This window comes from Oncorhynchus tshawytscha, linkage group LG18 (genome assembly GCF_018296145.1).
Source record: "Oncorhynchus tshawytscha isolate Ot180627B linkage group LG18, Otsh_v2.0, whole genome shotgun sequence".
Taxonomy (NCBI): domain Eukaryota; kingdom Metazoa; phylum Chordata; class Actinopteri; order Salmoniformes; family Salmonidae; genus Oncorhynchus; species Oncorhynchus tshawytscha.
In genome coordinates this window covers 42,605,299-42,623,224 of record NC_056446.1, presented here as the reverse complement: position 1 = coordinate 42,623,224, position 17,926 = coordinate 42,605,299, and the positions used below count along the sequence as shown (strand labels likewise).

The window sequence follows — 17,926 nt, the reverse complement described above, 5'->3', positions numbered from 1 at the left end:
TATAGCTTGCTTTCTTGTGTTAATTGTATTTCGGGTGTTTTTGTTTTCTACTTTCTAGTTCTTCTGATATTAATGACTGCATTGTTGGGAAGAGCAAGACAGGGTTTTCGCTGTACTAGTGCAGGTGACATTGATAATCTAATTCGTATTTGTGGCCAAAGCATCAATTGGAGATAAAACACTTCAAAACTCTCTCCAACTTATCAAACAGACCGTTTCATAAATATGATGTAATAAACCTTAGGAGGATGAGCTGGCCAATCAGATGTCTAGAGGAGGATGAGCTGGCCAATCAGTGGTCTAGAGGAGGATGAGCTGGCCAATCAGATGTCTAGAGGGGGATGAGCTGGCCAATCAGATGTCTAGAGGGGGATGAGCTGGCCAATCAGTGGTCTAGAGGAGGATGAGCTGGCCAATCAGCGGTCTAGAGGTGGATGAGCTGGCCAATCAGCGGTCTAGAGGGGGATGAGCTGGCCAATCAGCTGTCTAGAGGAGGATGAGCTGGCCAATCAGCGGTCTAGAGGTGGATGAGCTGGCCAATCAGCGGTCTAGAGGAGGATGAGCTGGCCAATCAGCGGTCTAGAGGTGGATGAGCTGGCCAATCAGCGGTCTAGAGGTGGATGAGCTGGCCAATCAGCGGTCTAGAGGGGGATGAGCTGGCCAATCAGCTGTCTAGAGGAGGATGAGCTGGCCAATCAGCTGTCTAGAGGAGGATGAGCTGGCCAATCAGCTGTCTAGAGGAGGATGTGCTGGCCAATCAGCGGTCTAGAGGTGGATGAGCTGGCCAATCAGCGGTCTAGAGGAGGATGAGCTGGCCAATCAGCGGTCTAGAGGAGGATGAGCTGGCCAATCAGCGGTCTAGAGGAGGATGAGCTGGCCAATCAGTGGTCTAGAGGAGGATGAGCTGGCCAATCAGTGGTCTAGAGGAGGATGAGCTGGCCAATCAGTGGTCTAGAGGAGGATGAGCTGGCCAATCAGTGGTCTAGAGGAGGATGAGCTGGCCAATCAGTGGTCTAGAGGAGGATGAGCTGGCCAATCAGCGGTCTAGAGGAGGATGAGCTGGCCAATCAGATGTCTAGAGGAGGATGAGCTGGCCAATCAGCGGTCTAGAGGAGGATGAGCTGGCCAATCAGCGGTCTAGAGGTGGATGAGCTGTCCAATCAGCGGTCTAGAGGGGGATGAGCTGGCCAATCAGCGGTCTAGAGGGGGATGAGCTGGCCAATCAGCGTTCTAGTGGGGGATGAGCTGGCCAATCAGCGGTCTAGAGGGGGATATATTTCATTGTAATCTGGAAACCCTAAAAGCAAGTCTTACTCTGTGTGTGTGGGAGGTTCTTCTATCCTTGACCAAACATCCCCAAGGATAGTAAAAAGGAAAGTTCTCCCTTGTGGGACATTTCCCATGTCCCCATGAGGACAAAGGCTATTTTAATCTTAGGGTTAAGGGTTAGAGGTTAGGGGTTAGAGGTTAGGGGTTAGAGGTTAGGGGTTAGAGGTTAGAGGTTAGGGGTTAGAGGTTAGGTGTTAGGGGTTAAGGGTTAAGGGTTAGAGGTTAAGGGTTAGAGGTTAGGGGTTAAGGGTTAGAGGTTAAGGGTTAGAGGTTAGGGGTTTGGGTGTTAGGGGTTAGAGGTTAAGGGTTAGAGGTTAGGGGTTTGGGTGTTAGGTTAAATAGGATTTTGAATGGAAATACATTGTATATCTCCGGCTGGATAGAAAAACCAAGGTGTGTGTGTGTGTGTGTGTGTGTGTGTGTGTGTGTGTGTGTCAGCTGTCAGGGAGGCTGCGTGGCAGGAGAGGGAGGAGAGGGCCAGACACTACTATGAGAAACACCTGGAGGAGAGGAGGAGGAAGGTGGAGGAACAGAGGAGGAAGGAGGACAGGAGACGATCTGCTGTGGAGGAGAAGAGAAGACAGAACCTGGAGGAGGAGAAGGTGAGGAACACACTACACACACTGTATACACACTACACACACTCTATACACACACACACTATATACACACACACACACTACATACACTGTATACACACACACACACACTGTACACACTACACTACACACAAACACACACACACTACATACACTGTATACACACACACTATACACACACACATTGTACACACTACACTACACACAAACACACACACACTACACACACTCTATACACACACACACTGTACACACTACACACACTATACACACACTACACACGCAAACACACACACTACACACACTATACACACTACACACACTATACACACTATACACACACTACACACGCAAACACACACACTACACACACTACACACACTTCACACTATACACACTACACACTCTACACACTATACACACTATACACACTATACACACTACACACACTACACACTACACACACTATACACACTACACACTACACACTATACACACTACACACACTACACACTACACACACTACACACTATACACACTACACACACTACACACTACACACACTACACACACTCTATACACACACACTGTACACACTACACACACTATACACACTATACACACACTACACACGCAAACACACACACTACACACACTATACACACTACACACACTCTACACACTATACACACTCTACACACTATACACACTATACACACTACACACACTACACACTACACACACTACACACTATACACACTACACACTACACACTACACACACTACACACTACACACTACACACACTATACACACTACACACTCTACACACTATACACACTACACACACTACACACACTTCACACTATACACACTACACACTCTACACACTATACACACTCTACACACTACACACTATACACACTACACACTACACACTCTACACACTACACACTATACACACTACACACACTACACACACTATACACACTACACACACTACACACTATACACACACACACACACACTGTACACACACTATACACACACTGTACACACTCTATATACACACACTATCACAACAATAAGGGCCACAATCTGAAGGTGACAAACCGTTTGAAATGTCATGCAGCATTCTGGTTGACGTTGTTAACCTGTTGTTGTCATTGTTAACCTGTTGTTGTCATTGTTAACCTGTTGTTGTCATTGTTAACCTGTTGTTGTCATTGTTAACCTGTTGTTGTCGTTGTTAACCTGTTGTTGTCATTGTTAACCTGTTGTTGTCGTTGTTAACCTGTTGTTGTCATTGTTAACCTGTTGTTGTCGTTGTTAACCTGTTGTTGTCGTTGTTAACCTGTTGTTGTCGTTGTTAACCTGTTGTTGTCGTTGTTAACCTGTTGTTGTCGTTGTCAACCTGTTGTTGTCATTGTTAACCTGTTGTTGTCATTGTTAACCTGTTGTTGTCATTGTTAACCTGTTGTTGTCGTTGTTAACCTGTTGTTGTCGATGTTAACCTGTTGTTGTCATTGTTAACCTGTTGTTGTTGTTGTTGTTATCCTGTTGTTGTCGATGTTAACCTGTTGTTGTTATCCTGTTGTTGTCGTTGTTAACCTGTTGTTGTCGTTGTTAACCTGTTGTTGTTAACCTGTTGTTGTCGTTGTTAACCTGTTGTTGTTATCCTTTTGTTGTTGTTGTTAACCTGTTGTCGTCGTTGTTATCCTGTCGTTGTTAACCTGTTGTTGTCGTTGTTGTCGTTGTTAACCTGTTGTTGTCGTTGTGAACCTGTTGTCATTGTTAACCTGTCATTGTGAACCTGTTGTTGTCGTTGTTAACCTGTTGTTGTTGTCGTTGTTAACCTGTCATTGTGAACTTGTTGTTGTCATTGTTATCCTGTTGTTGTCATTGTTATCCTGTTGTTGTCGTTGTTATCCTGTTGTTGTCGTTGTTAACCTGTTGTTGTCATTGTTATCCTGTTGTTGTTGTTAACCTGTTGTTGTTGTTGTTAACCTGTTGTTGTCGTTGTTAACCTGTCATTGTGAACCTGTTGTTGTCGTTGTTAACCTGTTGTTGGTGACCTGGTGTTGTCGTTGTTAACCTGTTGTCGTTGTTAACCTGTTGTCATTGTTATCCTGTTGTTGTCATTGTTATCCTGTTGTTATCCTGTTGTTGTCGTTGTTATCCTGTTGTTGTTGTTGTGAACCTGTTGTTGTCGTTGTGAACCTGTTGTTGTTATCCTGTTGTCGTCATTGTTATCCTGTTGTTGTCGTTGTGAACCTGTTGTTGTCGTTGTGAACCTGTTGTTGTTGTTGTTATCCTGTTGTTGTCGTTGTTAACCTGTTGTTGTTGTTATCCTGTCGTTGTCGTTGTTGTCGTTGTTAACCTGTTGTTGTCGTTGTGAACCTGTTGTCGTTGTTAACCTGTTGTTGTCGTTGTTAACCTGTCGTTGTTAACCTGTTGTTGTCGTTGTGAACCTGTCGTTTTTGTGAACCTGTTGTTGTCATTGTTATCCTGTTGTTGTCGTTGTTAACCTGTTGTTGTTAACCTGTTGTTGTCGTTGTTAACCTGTCATTGTGAACCTGTTGTTGTCATTGTTATCCTGTTGTTGTCGTTGTTAACCTGTTGTTGTTGTTGTCGTTGTTAACCTGTTGTTGTTGTTATCCTGTTGTCGTTGTTAACCTGTTGTTGTCATTGTTATCCTGCTGTTGTTGTTGTTAACCTGTTGTCGTCGTTGTTATCCTGTTGTCGTTGTTATCCTGTTGTTGTTGTTAACCTGTTGTCGTCGTTGTTATCCTGTTGTTGTTGTTGTTAACCTGTTGTCGTCGTTGTTATCCTGTTGTTGTCGTTGTTAACCTGTTGTCGTCGTTGTTATCCTGTTGTTGTCGTTATCCTGTTGTTGTTGTTAACCTGTTGTCGTCGTTGTTATCCTGTTGTTGTCGTTGTTAACCTGTTGTTGTCGTTGTTAACCTGTTGTCGTCGTTGTTAACCTGTTGTCGTCGTTGTTAACCTGTTGTCGTCGTTGTTATCCTGTTGTTGTCGTTGTTATCCTGTTGTTGTCGTTGTTAACCTGTTGTTGTTAACCTGTTGTTGTCGTTGTTAACCTGTCATTGTGAACCTGTTGTTGTCATTGTTATCCTGTTGTTGTCGTTGTTATCCTGTTGTTGTCGTTGTTAACCTGTTGTTGTCATTGTTATCCTGTTGTTGTTGTTAACCTGTTGTTGTTGTTGTTAACCTGTTGTTGTCGTTGTTAACCTGTCATTGTGAACCTGTTGTTGTCGTTGTTAACCTGTTGTTGGTGACCTGGTGTTGTCGTTGTTAACCTGTTGTCGTTGTTAACCTGTTGTCGTTGTTAACCTGTTGTTGTCGTTGTTAACCTGTTGTCGTTGTTAACCTGTTGTTGTTGTTGTGAACCTGTTGTTGTCGTTGTGAACCTGTTGTTGTTATCCTGTTGTCGTCATTGTTATCCTGTTGTTGTCGTTGTGAACCTGTTGTTGTCGTTGTGAACCTGTTGTTGTTGTTGTTATCCTGTTGTTGTCGTTGTTAACCTGTTGTTGTTGTTATCCTGTCGTTGTCGTTGTTGTCGTTGTTATCCTGTTGTCGTCGTTGTTAACCTGTTGTTGTCGTTGTGAACCTGTTGTCGTTGTTAACCTGTTGTTGTTGTCGTTGTTAACCTGTCGTTGTTAACCTGTTGTTGTCGTTGTGAACCTGTCGTTTTTGTGAACCTGTTGTTGTCATTGTTATCCTGTTGTTGTCGTTGGTTAACCTGTTGTTGTTAACCTGTTGTTGTCGTTGTTAACCTGTCATTGTGAACCTGTTGTTGTCATTGTTATCCTGTTGTTGTCGTTGTTAACCTGTTGTTGTTGTTGTCGTTGTTAACCTGTTGTTGTTGTTATCCTGTTGTCGTTGTTAACCTGTTGTTGTCATTGTTATCCTGCTGTTGTTGTTGTTAACCTGTTGTCGTCGTTGTTATCCTGTTGTCGTTGTTATCCTGTTGTTGTTGTTAACCTGTTGTCGTCGTTGTTATCCTGTTGTTGTTGTTGTTAACCTGTTGTCGTCGTTGTTATCCTGTTGTTGTCGTTGTTAACCTGTTGTCGTCGTTGTTATCCTGTTGTTGTCGTTATCCTGTTGTTGTTGTTAACCTGTTGTCGTCGTTGTTATCCTGTTGTTGTCGTTGTTAACCTGTTGTCGTCGTTGTTAACCTGTTGTCGTCGTTGTTAACCTGTTGTCGTCGTTGTTATCCTGTTGTTGTCGTTGTTATCCTGTTGTTGTCGTTGTTAACCTGTTGTTGTTAACCTGTTGTTGTCGTTGTTAACCTGTCATTGTGAACCTGTTGTTGTCATTGTTATCCTGTTGTTGTCGTTGTTATCCTGTTGTTGTCGTTGTTAACCTGTTGTTGTCATTGTTATCCTGTTGTTGTTGTTAACCTGTTGTTGTTGTTGTTAACCTGTTGTTGTCGTTGTTAACCTGTCATTGTGAACCTGTTGTTGTCGTTGTTAACCTGTTGTTGGTGACCTGGTGTTGTCGTTGTTAACCTGTTGTCGTTGTTAACCTGTTGTCGTTGTTAACCTGTTGTTGTCGTTGTTAACCTGTTGTCGTTGTTAACCTGTTGTCGTTGTTAACCTGTTGTTGTTGTTGTGAACCTGTTGTTGTCGTTGTGAACCTGTTGTTGTTATCCTGTTGTCGTCATTGTTATCCTGTTGTTGTCGTTGTGAACCTGTTGTTGTCGTTGTGAACCTGTTGTTGTTGTTGTTATCCTGTTGTTGTCGTTGTTAACCTGTTGTTGTTGTTATCCTGTCGTTGTCGTTGTTGTCGTTGTTATCCTGTTGTCGTCGTTGTTAACCTGTTGTTGTCGTTGTGAACCTGTTGTCGTTGTTGTCGTTGTGAACCTGTTGTCGTTGTTAACCTGTTGTTGTCGTTGTTAACCTGTCGTTGTTAACCTGTTGTTGTCGTTGTGAACCTGTCGTTTTTGTGAACCTGTTGTTGTCATTGTTATCCTGTTGTTGTCGTTGTTAACCTGTTGTTGTTAACCTGTTGTTGTCGTTGTTAACCTGTCATTGTGAACCTGTTGTTGTCATTGTTATCCTGTTGTTGTCGTTGTTAACCTGTTGTTGTTGTTGTCGTTGTTAACCTGTTGTTGTTGTTATCCTGTTGTCGTTGTTAACCTGTTGTTGTCATTGTTATCCTGCTGTTGTTGTTGTTAACCTGTTGTCGTCGTTGTTATCCTGTTGTCGTTGTTATCCTGTTGTTGTTGTTAACCTGTTGTCGTCGTTGTTATCCTGTTGTTGTTGTTGTTAACCTGTTGTCGTCGTTGTTATCCTGTTGTTGTCGTTGTTAACCTGTTGTCGTCGTTGTTATCCTGTTGTTGTCGTTATCCTGTTGTTGTTGTTAACCTGTTGTCGTCGTTGTTATCCTGTTGTTGTCGTTGTTAACCTGTTGTTGTCGTTGTTAACCTGTTGTCGTCGTTGTTAACCTGTTGTCGTCGTTGTTAACCTGTTGTCGTCGTTGTTATCCTGTTGTTGTCGTTGTTAACCTGTTGTTGTCGTTGTTAACCTGTTGTTGTCGTCGTTGTTAACCTGTTGTCGTCGTTGTTAACCTGTTGTTGTTATCCTGTTGTTAACCTGTTGTTGTCGTTGTTAACCTGTTGTTGTTAACCTGTTGTCGTCGTTGTTATCCTGTCGTTGTTAACCTGTTGTTGTCGTTGTTAACCTGTTGTTGTCGTTGTTAACCTGTTGTTGTTATCCTGTTGTCGTTGTTGTTATCCTGTTGTCGTCGTTGTTAACCTGTTGTTGTCGTTGTGAACCTGTTGTCATTGTTAACCTGTCATTGTGAACCTGTTGTTGTCGTTGTTAACCTGTTGTTGTTGTCGTTGTTAACCTGTCATTGTGAACCTGTTGTTGTCATTGTTATCCTGTTGTTGTCATTGTTAACCTGTTGTTGTCGTTGTTATCCTGTTGTTGTCGTTGTTAACCTGTTGTTGTCATTGTTATCCTGTTGTTGTTGTTAACCTGTTGTTGTTGTTGTTAACCTGTTGTTGTCGTTGTTAACCTGTCATTGTGAACCTGTTGTTGTCGTTGTTAACCTGTTGTTGGTGACCTGGTGTTGTCGTTGTTAACCTGTTGTCGTTGTTAACCTGTTGTTGTCGATGTTAACCTGTTGTTGTCGTTGTGAACCTGTTGTTGTTGTTGTGAACCTGTTGTTGTCGTTGTGAACCTGTTGTTGTTATCCTGTTGTCGTCGTTGTTATCCTGTTGTTGTCGTTGTTAACCTGTTGTTGTCGTTGTGAACCTGTTGTTGTTGTTGTTATCCTGTTGTCGTCGTTGTTATCCTGTTGTTGTTGTTGTTATCCTGTCTTTGTCGTTGTTAACCTGTTGTCGTCGTTGTTAACCTGTTGTTGTCGTTGTGAACCTGTTGTCGTTGTTAACCTGTTGTTGTCGTTGTTAACCTGTCGTTGTTAACCTGTTGTTGTCGTTGTGAACCTGTCGTTTTTGTGAACCTGTTGTTGTCATTGTTATCCTGTTGTTGTCGTTGTTAACCTGTTGTTGTTAACCTGTTGTTGTCGTTGTTAACCTGTCATTGTGAACCTGTTGTTGTCATTGTTATCCTGTTGTTGTCGTTGTTAACCTGTTGTTGTTGTTGTTGTCGTTGTTAACCTGTTGTTGTCGTTGTTATCCTGTTGTTGTCGTTGTTAACCTGTTGTTGTCATTGTTATCCTGTTGTTGTTATCCTGCTGTTGTTGTTGTTAACCTGTTGTCGTCGTTGTTATCCTGTTGTTGTCGTTGTTATCCTGTTGTTGTTGTTAACCTGTTGTCGTCGTTGTTATCCTGTTGTTGTCGTTGTTAACCTGTTGTCGTCGTTGTTATCCTGTTGTTGTCGTTGTTATCCTGTTGTTGTTGTTAACCTGTTGTCGTCGTTGTTATCCTGTTGTTGTCGTTGTTAACCTGTTGTTGTCGTTGTTAACCTGTTGTCGTCGTTGTTAACCTGTTGTCGTCGTTGTTAACCTGTTGTCGTCGTTAACCTGTTGTCGTCGTTGTTATCCTGTTGTTGTCGTTGTTAACCTGTTGTTGTCGTCGTTGTTAACCTGTTGTCGTCGTTGTTAACCTGTTGTTGTTGTTGTTAACCTGTTGTTGTTATCCTGTTGTTGTCGTTGTTATCCTGTTGTTGTCGTTGTTAACCTGTTGTCGTTGTTATCCTGTCATTGTTAACCTGTTGTCATCGTTGTTAACCTGTTGTTGTCATTGTTATCCTGTTGTCGTCGTTGTTAACCTGTTGTTGTCGTTGTTATCCTGTTGTCATCGTTGTTAACCTGTTGTCATCGTTGTTAACCTGTTGTTGTCGTTGTTAACCTGTTGTTGTCGTTGTTATCCTGTTGTCATCGTTGTTAACCTTTTGTTGTCGTTGTTAACCTGTTATTGTTAACCTGTTGTCATCGTTGTTAACCTGTTGTTGTCGTTGTTAACCTGTTGTTGTTATCCTGTTGTTGTCGTTGTTAACCTGTCGTTGTTAACCTGTTGTCGCTGTTAACCTGTTGTTGTCGTTGTTAACCTGTTGTCGTCGTTGTTAACCTGTTGTCGTCGTTGTTATCCTGTTGTTGTCGTTGTTAACCTGTTATTGTTAACCTGTTGTTGTCGTTGTTAATCTGTTGTCGTTGTTAACCTGTCGTTGTTAACCTGTTGTCGTTGTTAACCTGTTATTGTTAACCTGTTGTTGTCGTTGTTAATCTGTTGTTGTCGTTGTTAACCTGTCGTTGTTAACCTGTTGTCGTTGTTAACCTGTTGTCGTTGTTATCCTGTTGTCGTCGTTGTTAACCTGTTGTTGTCGTTGTTAATCTGTTGTCGTCGTTGTTAACCTGTTGTCGTCGTTGTTATCCTGTTGTCGTTGTTATCCTGTTGTTGTCGTTGTTATCCTGTTGTTGTTATCCTGTTGTCGTCGTTGTTAACCTGTTGTCGTCGTTCTTAACCTGTCGTTGTTAACCTGTTGTTGTTATCCTGTTGTTGTCGTTGTTAACCTGTCGTTGTTAACCTGTTGTCGTTGTTAACCTGTTGTTGTCGTTGTTAACCTGTTGTCGTCGTTGTTATCCTGTTGTTGTCGTTGTTATCCTGTTGTTGTTGTTAACCTGTTGTCGTCGTTGTTATCCTGTTGTTGTCGTTGTTAACCTGTTGTTGTCGTTGTTAACCTGTTGTCGTCGTTGTTAACCTGTTGTCGTCGTTGTTAACCTGTTGTCGTCGTTAACCTGTTGTCGTCGTTGTTATCCTGTTGTTGTCGTTGTTAACCTGTTGTTGTCGTCGTTGTTAACCTGTTGTCGTCGTTGTTAACCTGTTGTTGTTGTTGTTAACCTGTTGTTGTTATCCTGTTGTTGTCGTTGTTATCCTGTTGTTGTCGTTGTTAACCTGTTGTCGTTGTTATCCTGTCATTGTTAACCTGTTGTCATCGTTGTTAACCTGTTGTTGTCATTGTTATCCTGTTGTCGTCGTTGTTAACCTGTTGTTGTCGTTGTTATCCTGTTGTCATCGTTGTTAACCTGTTGTTGTCGTTGTTAACCTGTTGTTGTCGTTGTTATCCTGTTGTCATCGTTGTTAACCTTTTGTTGTCGTTGTTAACCTGTTATTGTTAACCTGTTGTCATCGTTGTTAACCTGTTGTTGTCGTTGTTATCCTGTTGTTGTCGTTGTTAACCTGTCGTTGTTAACCTGTTGTTGTCGTTGTTAACCTGTCGTTTTTGTGAACCTGTTGTTGTCATTGTTATCCTGTTGTTGTCGTTGTTAACCTGTTGTTGTTAACCTGTTGTTGTCGTTGTTAACCTGTCATTGTGAACCTGTTGTTGTCATTGTTATCCTGTTGTTGTCGTTGTTAACCTGTTGTTGTTGTCGTTGTTAACCTGTTGTTGTTGTTATCCTGTTGTCGTTGTTAACCTGTTGTTGTCATTGTTATCCTGCTGTTGTTGTTGTTAACCTGTTGTCGTCGTTGTTATCCTGTTGTCGTTGTTATCCTGTTGTTGTTGTTAACCTGTTGTCGTCGTTGTTATCCTGTTGTTGTTGTTGTTAACCTGTTGTCGTCGTTGTTATCCTGTTGTTGTCGTTGTTAACCTGTTGTCGTCGTTGTTATCCTGTTGTTGTCGTTATCCTGTTGTTGTTGTTAACCTGTTGTCGTCGTTGTTATCCTGTTGTTGTCGTTGTTAACCTGTTGTTGTCGTTGTTAACCTGTTGTCGTCGTTGTTAACCTGTTGTCGTCGTTGTTAACCTGTTGTCGTCGTTGTTATCCTGTTGTTGTCGTTGTTAACCTGTTGTTGTCGTTGTTAACCTGTTGTTGTCGTCGTTGTTAACCTGTTGTCGTCGTTGTTAACCTGTTGTTGTTATCCTGTTGTTAACCTGTTGTTGTCGTTGTTAACCTGTTGTTGTTAACCTGTTGTCGTCGTTGTTATCCTGTCGTTGTTAACCTGTTGTTGTCGTTGTTAACCTGTTGTTGTCGTTGTTAACCTGTTGTTGTTATCCTGTTGTCGTTGTTGTTATCCTGTTGTCGTCGTTGTTAACCTGTTGTTGTCGTTGTGAACCTGTTGTCATTGTTAACCTGTCATTGTGAACCTGTTGTTGTCGTTGTTAACCTGTTGTTGTTGTCGTTGTTAACCTGTCATTGTGAACCTGTTGTTGTCATTGTTATCCTGTTGTTGTCATTGTTAACCTGTTGTTGTCGTTGTTATCCTGTTGTTGTCGTTGTTAACCTGTTGTTGTCATTGTTATCCTGTTGTTGTTGTTAACCTGTTGTTGTTGTTGTTAACCTGTTGTTGTCGTTGTTAACCTGTCATTGTGAACCTGTTGTTGTCGTTGTTAACCTGTTGTTGGTGACCTGGTGTTGTCGTTGTTAACCTGTTGTCGTTGTTAACCTGTTGTTGTCGATGTTAACCTGTTGTTGTCGATGTGAACCTGTTGTTGTTGTTGTGAACCTGTTGTTGTCGTTGTGAACCTGTTGTTGTTATCCTGTTGTCGTCGTTGTTATCCTGTTGTTGTCGTTGTTAACCTGTTGTTGTCGTTGTGAACCTGTTGTTGTTGTTGTTATCCTGTTGTCGTCGTTGTTATCCTGTTGTTGTTGTTGTTATCCTGTCTTTGTCGTTGTTAACCTGTTGTCGTCGTTGTTAACCTGTTGTTGTCGTTGTGAACCTGTTGTCGTTGTTAACCTGTTGTTGTCGTTGTTAACCTGTCGTTGTTAACCTGTTGTTGTCGTTGTGAACCTGTCGTTTTTGTGAACCTGTTGTTGTCATTGTTATCCTGTTGTTGTCGTTGTTATCCTGTTGTTGTTAACCTGTTGTTGTCGTTGTTAACCTGTCATTGTGAACCTGTTGTTGTCATTGTTATCCTGTTGTTGTCGTTGTTAACCTGTTGTTGTTGTTGTTGTCGTTGTTAACCTGTTGTTGTCGTTGTTATCCTGTTGTTGTCGTTGTTAACCTGTTGTTGTCATTGTTATCCTGTTGTTGTTATCCTGCTGTTGTTGTTGTTAACCTGTTGTCGTCGTTGTTATCCTGTTGTTGTCGTTGTTATCCTGTTGTTGTTGTTAACCTGTTGTCGTCGTTGTTATCCTGTTGTTGTCGTTGTTAACCTGTTGTCGTCGTTGTTATCCTGTTGTTGTCGTTGTTATCCTGTTGTTGTTGTTAACCTGTTGTCGTCGTTGTTATCCTGTTGTTGTCGTTTGTTAACCTGTTGTTGTCGTTGTTAACCTGTTGTCGTCGTTGTTAACCTGTTGTCGTCGTTGTTAACCTGTTGTCGTCGTTAACCTGTTGTCGTCGTTGTTATCCTGTTGTTGTCGTTGTTAACCTGTTGTTGTCGTCGTTGTTAACCTGTTGTCGTCGTTGTTAACCTGTTGTTGTTGTTGTTAACCTGTTGTTGTTATCCTGTTGTTGTCGTTGTTATCCTGTTGTTGTCGTTGTTAACCTGTTGTCGTTGTTATCCTGTCATTGTTAACCTGTTGTCATCGTTGTTAACCTGTTGTTGTCATTGTTATCCTGTTGTCGTCGTTGTTAACCTGTTGTTGTCGTTGTTATCCTGTTGTCATCGTTGTTAACCTGTTGTCATCGTTGTTAACCTGTTGTTGTCGTTGTTAACCTGTTGTTGTCGTTGTTATCCTGTTGTCATCGTTGTTAACCTTTTGTTGTCGTTGTTAACCTGTTATTGTTAACCTGTTGTCATCGTTGTTAACCTGTTGTTGTCGTTGTTAACCTGTTGTTGTTATCCTGTTGTTGTCGTTGTTAACCTGTCGTTGTTAACCTGTTGTCGCTGTTAACCTGTTGTTGTCGTTGTTAACCTGTTGTCGTCGTTGTTAACCTGTTGTCGTCGTTGTTATCCTGTTGTTGTCGTTGTTAACCTGTTATTGTTAACCTGTTGTTGTCGTTGTTAATCTGTTGTCGTTGTTAACCTGTCGTTGTTAACCTGTTGTCGTTGTTAACCTGTTATTGTTAACCTGTTGTTGTCGTTGTTAACCTGTCGTTTGTTAACCTGTCGTTGTTAACCTGTTGTCGTTGTTAACCTGTTGTCGTTGTTATCCTGTTGTCGTCGTTGTTAACCTGTTGTTGTCGTTGTTAATCTGTTGTCGTCGTTGTTAACCTGTTGTCGTCGTTGTTATCCTGTTGTCGTTGTTATCCTGTTGTTGTCGTTGTTATCCTGTTGTTGTTATCCTGTTGTCGTCGTTGTTAACCTGTTGTCGTCGTTCTTAACCTGTCGTTGTTAACCTGTTGTTGTTATCCTGTTGTTGTCGTTGTTAACCTGTCGTTGTTAACCTGTTGTCGTTGTTAACCTGTTGTTGTCGTTGTTAACCTGTTGTCGTCGTTGTTATCCTGTTGTTGTCGTTGTTATCCTGTTGTTGTTGTTAACCTGTTGTCGTCGTTGTTATCCTGTTGTTGTCGTTGTTAACCTGTTGTTGTCGTTGTTAACCTGTTGTCGTCGTTGTTAACCTGTTGTCGTCGTTGTTAACCTGTTGTCGCCGTTAACCTGTTGTCGTCGTTGTTATCCTGTTGTTGTCGTTGTTAACCTGTTGTTGTCGTCGTTGTTAACCTGTTGTCGTCGTTGTTAACCTGTTGTTGTTGTTGTTAACCTGTTGTTGTTATCCTGTTGTTGTCGTTGTTATCCTGTTGTTGTCGTTGTTAACCTGTTGTCGTTGTTATCCTGTCATTGTTAACCTGTTGTCATCGTTGTTACCCTGTTGTTGTCATTGTTATCCTGTTGTCGTCGTTGTTAACCTGTTGTTGTCGTTGTTATCCTGTTGTCATCGTTGTTAACCTGTTGTTGTCGTTGTTAACCTGTTGTTGTCGTTGTTATCCTGTTGTCATCGTTGTTAACCTTTTGTTGTCGTTGTTAACCTGTTATTGTTAACCTGTTGTCATCGTTGTTAACCTGTTGTTGTCGTTGTTATCCTGTTGTTGTCGTTGTTAACCTGTCGTTGTTAACCTGTTGTTGTCGTTGTTAACCTGTTGTCGTCGTTGTTAACCTGTTGTCGTCGTTGTTATCCTGTTGTTGTCGTTGTTAACCTGTTATTGTTAACCTGTTGTTGTCGTTGTTAATCTGTTGTTGTCGTTGTTAACCTGTCGTTGTTAACCTGTTGTCGTTGTTAACCTGTTATTGTTAACCTGTTGTTGTCGTTGTTAATCTGTTGTTGTCGTTGTTAACCTGTCGTTGTTAACCTGTTGTCGTTGTTAACCTGTTGTCGTTGTTATCCTGTTGTCGTCGTTGTTAACCTGTTGTTGTCGTTGTTAATCTGTTGTCGTCGTTGTTAACCTGTTGTCGTCGTTGTTATCCTGTTGTCGTTGTTATCCTGTTGTTGTCGTTGTTATCCTGTTGTTGTTATCCTGTTGTCGTCGTTGTTAACCTGTTGTTGTCGTTGTGAACCTGTCGTTTTTGTGAACCTGTTGTTGTCATTGTTATCCTGTTGTTGTCGTTGTTAACCTGTTGTTGTTAACCTGTTGTTGTCGTTGTTAACCTCTCATTGTGAACCTGTTGTTGTCATTGTTATCCTGTTGTTGTCGTTGTTAACCTGTTGTTGTTGTTGTTGTCGTTGTTAACCTGTTGTTGTCGTTGTTATCCTGTTGTTGTCGTTGTTAACCTGTTGTTGTCATTGTTATCCTGTTGTTGTTATCCTGCTGTTGTTGTTGTTAACCTGTTGTCGTCGTTGTTATCCTGTTGTTGTCGTTGTTATCCTGTTGTTGTTGTTAACCTGTTGTCGTCGTTGTTATCCTGTTGTTGTCGTTGTTAACCTGTTGTCGTCGTTGTTATCCTGTTGTTGTCGTTGTTATCCTGTTGTTGTTGTTAACCTGTTGTCGTCGTTGTTATCCTGTTGTTGTCGTTGTTAACCTGTTGTTGTCGTTGTTAACCTGTTGTCGTCGTTGTTAACCTGTTGTCGTCGTTGTTAACCTGTTGTCGTCGTTAACCTGTTGTCGTCGTTATCCTGTTGTTGTCGTTGTTAACCTGTTGTTGTCGTCGTTGTTAACCTGTTGTCGTCGTTGTTAACCTGTTGTTGTTGTTGTTAACCTGTTGTTGTTATCCTGTTGTTGTCGTTGTTATCCTGTTGTTGTCGTTGTTAACCTGTTGTCGTTGTTATCCTGTCATTGTTAACCTGTTGTCATCGTTGTTAACCTGTTGTTGTCATTGTTATCCTGTTGTCGTCGTTGTTAACCTGTTGTTGTCGTTGTTATCCTGTTGTCATCGTTGTTAACCTGTTGTCATCGTTGTTAACCTGTTGTTGTCGTTGTTATCCTGTTGTCATCGTTGTTAACCTTTTGTTGTCGTTGTTAACCTGTTATTGTTAACCTGTTGTCATCGTTGTTAACCTGTTGTTGTCGTTGTTAACCTGTTGTTGTTATCCTGTTGTTGTCGTTGTTAACCTGTCGTTGTTAACCTGTTGTCGCTGTTAACCTGTTGTTGTCGTTGTTAACCTGTTGTCGTCGTTGTTAACCTGTTGTCGTCGTTGTTATCCTGTTGTTGTCGTTGTTAACCTGTTATTGTTAACCTGTTGTTGTCGTTGTTAATCTGTTGTTGTCGTTTGTTAACCTGTCGTTGTTAACCTGTTGTCGTTGTTAACCTGTTATTGTTAACCTGTTGTTGTCGTTGTTAATCTGTTGTTGTCGTTGTTAACCTGTCGTTGTTAACCTGTTGTCGTTGTTAACCTGTTGTCGTTGTTATCCTGTTGTCGTCGTTGTTAACCTGTTGTTGTCGTTGTTAATCTGTTGTCGTCGTTGTTAACCTGTTGTCGTCGTTGTTATCCTGTTGTTGTTGTTATCCTGTTGTCGTCGTTGTTATCCTGTTGTTGTTATCCTGTTGTCGTCGTTGTTAACCTGTTGTCGTCGTTCTTAACCTGTCGTTGTTAACCTGTCGTTGTTAACCTGTTGTCGTTGTTAACCTGTTGTTGTCGTTGTTAACCTGTTGTCGTCGTTGTTATCCTGTTGTTGTCGTTGTTATCCTGTTGTTGTTGTTAACCTGTTGTCGTCGTTGTTATCCTGTTGTTGTCGTTGTTAACCTGTTGTTGTCGTTGTTAACCTGTTGTCGTCGTTGTTAACCTGTTGTCGTCGTTGTTAACCTGTTGTCGTCGTTAACCTGTTGTCGTCGTTGTTATCCTGTTGTTGTCGTTGTTAACCTGTTGTTGTCGTCGTTGTTAACCTGTTGTCGTCGTTGTTAACCTGTTGTTGTTGTTGTTAACCTGTTGTTGTTATCCTGTTGTTGTCGTTGTTATCCTGTTGTTGTCGTTGTTAACCTGTTGTCGTTGTTATCCTGTCATTGTTAACCTGTTGTCATCGTTGTTACCCTGTTGTTGTCATTGTTATCCTGTTGTCGTCGTTGTTAACCTGTTGTTGTCGTTGTTATCCTGTTGTCATCGTTGTTAACCTGTTGTTGTCGTTGTTAACCTGTTGTTGTCGTTGTTATCCTGTTGTCATCGTTGTTAACCTTTTGTTGTCGTTGTTAACCTGTTATTGTTAACCTGTTGTCATCGTTGTTAACCTGTTGTTGTCGTTGTTATCCTGTTGTTGTCGTTGTTAACCTGTCGTTGTTAACCTGTTGTTGTCGTTGTTAACCTGTTGTCGTCGTTGTTAACCTGTTGTCGTCGTTGTTATCCTGTTGTTGTCGTTGTTAACCTGTTATTGTTAACCTGTTGTTGTCGTTGTTAATCTGTTGTTGTCGTTGTTAACCTGTCGTTGTTAACCTGTTGTCGTTGTTAACCTGTTATTGTTAACCTGTTGTTGTCGTTGTTAATCTGTTGTTGTCGTTGTTAACCTGTCGTTGTTAACCTGTTGTCGTTGTTAACCTGTTGTCGTTGTTATCCTGTTGTCGTCGTTGTTAACCTGTTGTTGTCGTTGTTAATCTGTTGTCGTCGTTGTTAACCTGTTGTCGTCGTTGTTATCCTGTTGTCGTTGTTATCCTGTTGTTGTCGTTGTTATCCTGTTGTTGTTATCCTGTTGTCGTCGTTGTTAACCTGTTGTTGTCGTTGTGAACCTGTCGTTTTTGTGAACCTGTTGTTGTCATTGTTATCCTGTTGTTGTCGTTGTTAACCTGTTGTTGTTAACCTGTTGTTGTCGTTGTTAACCTCTCATTGTGAACCTGTTGTTGTCATTGTTATCCTGTTGTTGTCGTTGTTAACCTGTTGTTGTTGTTGTTGTCGTTGTTAACCTGTTGTTGTCGTTGTTATCCTGTTGTTGTCGTTGTTAACCTGTTGTTGTCATTGTTATCCTGTTGTTGTTATCCTGCTGTTGTTGTTGTTAACCTGTTGTCGTCGTTGTTATCCTGTTGTTGTCGTTGTTATCCTGTTGTTGTTGTTAACCTGTTGTCGTCGTTGTTATCCTGTTGTTGTCGTTGTTAACCTGTTGTCGTCGTTGTTATCCTGTTGTTGTCGTTGTTATCCTGTTGTTGTTGTTAACCTGTTGTCGTCGTTGTTATCCTGTTGTTGTCGTTGTTAACCTGTTGTTGTCGTTGTTAACCTGTTGTCGTCGTTGTTAACCTGTTGTCGTCGTTGTTAACCTGTTGTCGTCGTTAACCTGT

General features: G+C 41.5%; 1 protein-coding gene across 1 annotated transcript in view; it reads left to right on the top strand.

Annotated features, from left to right (window-relative positions):
* The window catches only part of LOC112240728 (ensconsin), an 87,565-nt gene that overhangs the window by 61,094 nt on the left and 8,545 nt on the right, over window positions 1-17,926 (top strand). The window lies entirely within an intron of this gene.